The sequence below is a fragment of the Oreochromis niloticus genome, linkage group LG19, assembly GCF_001858045.2.
Source record: "Oreochromis niloticus isolate F11D_XX linkage group LG19, O_niloticus_UMD_NMBU, whole genome shotgun sequence".
In the NCBI taxonomy this organism is placed as follows: Eukaryota; Metazoa; Chordata; class Actinopteri; order Cichliformes; family Cichlidae; genus Oreochromis; species Oreochromis niloticus.
Window position 1 is genome coordinate 1,843,578 of NC_031983.2, and position 5,399 is coordinate 1,848,976.

Genomic DNA, 5,399 nt, shown 5'->3' on the forward strand with positions numbered 1-5,399 from the left:
GGGACATACTGGAACTGCAAGGCTCTTGACCTTGAGTTAAGTGCAGGTCAACAAACTATATGTGGTCCTTTACTAAAACAGCTTTACATTTAACAGTCACCTACTAAACTCTGATGTTAAAGTCTACTTTCAGCACCTTCAAATCTTTGCCATTCACCACTCACTAAAGGCTGAGTGGGGAGATGTTTATATGTCATGTAAACTCCTCACTTGCATACGTTCAAGTCAGACTGTTATCACAGGTTTATGTGTATGCATAACTTCATAAGGATTTCTGAGTATGTTTGTGTACTACGTGCATGTGCATGTCTGTGTCTGTCTGTCTGAGAGAGAGTGAGTCTGTGGGTGGTGTCGCATGGTGAGCTTTAAGTGTGTCAGTGGGGTGCATGGCAGATAAAACAGTCCAACTTCATCATTACACACCAGATTCCCTTTTCAGAAGACACCAGGCTTCCCTATGAATATTTCATTCTGTGATATCTGGGCCAATTAGGTGTTCATACACACCCACACCTTACACTCATCTGCCTTATTTAGGACACACACACTCAGACTCGAACACCATCTTTATTTTTCTGCTCAACAACAGTCTCTGTTCTCTTCTTTTGTTTCAGCGTGAACATTAAAGATGTTCACACACACACACACACACACACACACACACACACACACAATTAATTAATGTGTTTCAGACTTTGCTCTACAAAGATATTTCTGACCAATTGACGCTCTGAGAAATAAACTGGTTGCAAAGAATCATATAGGAATAATGATAATATAGCACATTTGGATATACAATGTATTTCAAACAATCACAAATTTTAAAGCTTTGATTTGATATTCTGTTTCATCAGCCCTGATAGGCTGAGAGTCACTCTAAGAAATGATACACTGATGTTGGTAGCATTATGTAAATGTTTTATGTTAAAATTAATGTCACCAACTGATTTTTAACTCTAAACACAAGGATATTGTTTTGATTTTAATTAATAGCACAATATTTCAATACAACAAAATGCAGTACATTAAATCCAACGTAAAAAGTTCATTTAAAATGAGCAGCACTTTAATTTGAAGAGGATTGTCCTAATAGGCTCTCCGTACTTCTCAGTTTGCACATTTGCAGTGTGGAAGTTTGAACAACTGCCATTTTCAACTGAGACTTGCATCGTGCTCAGGAGCCTGGATAGAATCCATCTCTATTTGAGGATTATTTGGTAAGTACAACAAATGAAGGATGACAAATTTGGTTAATGTATACTAAATGATAAACATCCGACATTTTCGGGAATACCTCTATATTTTTTATTTTAAAACAAATGATGTCTGGTAATTTTTTTAACACTCTAGCTTGTATGCCTCTCACAGGTGTTAGTAGTCAGGCATTTAACAAATATTATTGGGCCCACTTCGGTGTAATTTCCCAAAATGTTTTACGATTCATGTTAAGCTGCAACTTGCCTACTAAGAACCGCGGCTTTAAAATTACTCCCAACTTCTACCACGCATGCTCCCTGGCGTCAGTAATGACCACCGGGAGCACCAGCGATCCTGTCCGTTTGAAGAATGAAATATATGTATAGTGTGTTTTAGAAACATGTATCAAATAAGCTGCTCCATTGTTTGAAGGAATTCTACCCGTGTTGATATCTGGTTTAGTGTTAATCTCAGTGATTTAAGTGTAAGACATGCATTTATCTTTTGTCATTAAAATGCGGCATTATGTGTAATACAGTTATATGTAATGCATTTAACTCCTTGTATCAGTTTCCATTGATTATCAAAGTGACAATTTGTGTGTTCCTCCCTTCATTTTACGTTGGTCAGCTAGTTCTGTCTGTCAATAGATGCAACAAAAGTGGCTCAGTTGTGGTTGTGGTTCTGAACTGTTATCTTTTATTGTAACTCTTGTTATCATAATAAATACCAGAAAATATTGTGATAGGATTTTGAGTCCATATTGCCCAGTTCTAATCTGCTTTTTCATTTTAATATTTTTAGGGGTACAATTAATAATTATATTGTTGAACAGTCTAGAATTGATTAAAGCAAAAGTGAAAGCTTTCATGTATTGTCAAAATTGAAAAGCTTCTAGTTTTGTGTTCATATATTTGTTGATCTGACTCAGAAGAGTCAGTGCCTTACCAATCATTAACCTCACTGAATGTCACTAATGGGAGTTGTCAAACATTGCTTAATTACTCATCACTAATCACTCATCTGTTAATATTTTTGACTTTGTTTTGGAAAGAGGTGGAAAAGAACCAAAATCTTGTCTCACATTGAGTTCTTATCTCCACCAGGGGTCCGTTCTTCGTACCTCGCTTACTACATCCAAGATCAAATGACACATCCAAGATCAAATCATCGCGCCAACTTTGAGCTCGCTAATCCGGTTCTCCGAACACACCTGTTGTTGACGATTAGTATAGCTGGATGAAGTAATGTGAGATCACTGGGTGGCTTAAAAGGGGCTACGCATCGATAGTAGAAACATTGATCGGCAACCCTGTGATTGGTCGGCGAAGATGTCGAAGGAGCGCGCTCAGTATTTGACGGCAGCAGACCAAGAACTCTTGATTGAGGGATTTCAGGAGTTTCAGAGTTTAATTAAAACGCAAGGGAACACTGCAAAGGCTGCAAAAGCAAGGAGAGAGGGCTGGCAGAAAGTTGCTGACAAATTAAACTCGTAAGTAATTTATTATATTATATTACATTATATCCTCTTTCACATTAGAGCCACAACAGGACCCACTAACATGGGAACAAGTAAAAGTGAAATATAAGAATATTCTACAGAATGGTAATATTTATCACTTATATTGCTTTTAGTCTCCTGAAAAGAGACCCTGGAATAATCTGTTTGTTTGTTTATAACAGCAACCAAGAAAAGGGCAGAGCAAATAAAGACAGGTGGTGGTCCTGCACCCCCTCGTCACACCCCGGCAGAGGAGCTGGCCCTAGGGTTGAATGCCACCAGACCCATTGTTGAGGGCATCCCTGGGGGCAGCTCTTCCTTAGACCAGCAGCCGGGGTGCAGTAGCAGCAGCACCTTCATAACTGGTAAATGAGCTCATAATTCTATTTGTACAATGTAAAATATTTGGTTGTTGCCTTAATTAAAATGCTTTTTGTACTGTGACATTTATTGACATTGTGGGTTTTTTGTGTGTAGTTTTACATAACACTCCATCACTTTTACCTGTTCCCATGCAAGGGGTGACTGAAGCATGCACAGTAAGTTGGGAGATACATATATATCTATAATCTTTCTTTTAATTATTTAGACCAATAGGCTGTACCACATCCCTATAACACCATTTTGTTTCCATTGCACAGGAAAGTGAAGCAACCCTGTCAGATGACTGTGGTTTGGAGGAAGTCCCTGTAAGTGCATGCATAATGTGGCCTGAATTTGTATCTACTTGTGTACTTCTATGTGTTTCTGACTGCAGTATGATTTGCAGGCAAAGAGGCCGGCAGAGAGGCCTGATACAGAGGTGGGCAGTCTTGTAATTAGGTTTACTTCCTATATGACATGTATTGACCGTTAAATGTTGTCTCTACAATTGAAACAGGGTGACATTCGTTTGCTCTATAAGAGAAGTCTCCAGCAAAAAATGGAGTATACTGAGCTAAAAAAACAAAAGCTTCTAGGTGAAATCGAACTTCAAGCTCTAATGAGGCAAAAAGTTCAACTCGAAATCGAGTTGCTTCAAAAGGAACTTCAGAGTAAGTAAAAAGAGCACTATTGATGACCTTGCGTGATACAGTATATATGATTTTTTTCCTGGCAAATGATGACCGGCTTTTTTTTGATGAGACTGAAAAAGATGCTCAAATAAATTTCAATGAAAAATATGTTTTGTCATGTTTTTAATATTCGAAATAGTGTTGCACAATTCTGTCCCGTGCAGCTCTGCCACTAGGTTGGTCCAAGTGCACTGGCTGGAGGTCATCATCAGGCTGCACCTCCACCACAGGAGTCCTCTCCTTTCTGATGGTGGCAATGTTGTGCAGTACGGCACATGCAACAATAATGTCACATGCCCTGTCAGGTGCAACCCTCAGACTTTTCAGACACTGAAATCTTCCCTTTATTTGCCCAAAGGTCATTTCAATGCGTGCCCTTGTCCTGGCTAGAGCTGCATTGTAGCGGGTTCATGGCCCAGGGTTGGGGTCAGGGAACGGTGTCATGAAGTACTGCCTACATGCATAACCCCTGTCTCCAAGGAGAATCCCAACGTAGGCCCCTGTGTAATGGAGAAATGCTGTTATGTTAGGCCCAAAATAAGTATGAAATATCAAAATAAGTCTCTTTTTCTTACCACGCTCAAATAATGTGCATAACCCTGACTCTCTGAAAATTCTTGAGTCATGCACTGATCCGGGCCATTTAGCTTCCACATTTGTGATATGACACATAGAGTCACACACCATCTAAGAGATTTCATTATATGTGAACACACTCCTTTTCATTATATATTACCATCTAAAATATTAGTATTACTCACCTCCACATTTATACTGTGAACCCCTTTTCGGTTGACAAAATCCCCTTCATTGGGGCCTGGGGGGGGGCCTTGATCGCAATGTGTGTGCAGTCTATGGTACCAATCACATTAGGGAAGCCTGCGGACAATCGAGCTATAGTTACAGACATAGGTCATGATTGCATCACATTCATTATCGAATTTAATGTACCTGCAATAGAAAAAAAGCCCTGTTTGACAACCTGTGGTCTTGGAAAAACCACAAACACACCCAGGAAATGCTTGAGTGCCAGGTATACTTTGCGAATGGAACGGCAGACAGCACTTTTGTCAATGTTCTCTGCGTCTCCAACAGCGTACAGAAACGTGCCACTCGCAAAGAAACGCAAGGCAATGCACACAGTTTGTGCAGTTGTTAATGCCCGACTACGGTGAGTGGAACTCTTAACATAGGGATCCAACAAGTTGGTTAAGTAAATAATACCCTGACGGGAAAATCGATATCTCTCTATGAGCACACTGTCGCGCTGAGCTAAAGGATCCTGTCTATCCCGCAATATCCGCTGAATTCTGAAAACTCTCCTTATCAATCTTGCACCTTCCGCAATGGGTTGCTCGCGTACAAACGGACAGGACATGGCTGCGACAGACTTCCCAAATCCACCTTCACTTTTATAGCCGTGGTCTCTCATCTTGATTACACGAAGTAACTTACTGTTACTACTCTAACATATGAATTACATCTGAAATAATCAAATACATGAAATAGAATGATTAATAGTACATTTCCCTTTTTTTAGGAAATGACCTGTATGTATCTGTATGAAATCAATAAAAGAATCAAATACTGCATTATCTTTAGTTACCTTGATAATATTTATTTATGGAAAAACGGAGAAATATCGC

General features: G+C 39.4%; 1 pseudogene; it reads right to left on the minus strand.

Moving 5' to 3' along the window:
- Positions 1-3,803: 3,803 nt before the first annotated feature.
- Positions 3,804-5,077, minus strand: LOC109195916 (putative nuclease HARBI1; annotated as a pseudogene).
- Between the last annotated feature and the right edge of the window lie 322 nt (positions 5,078-5,399).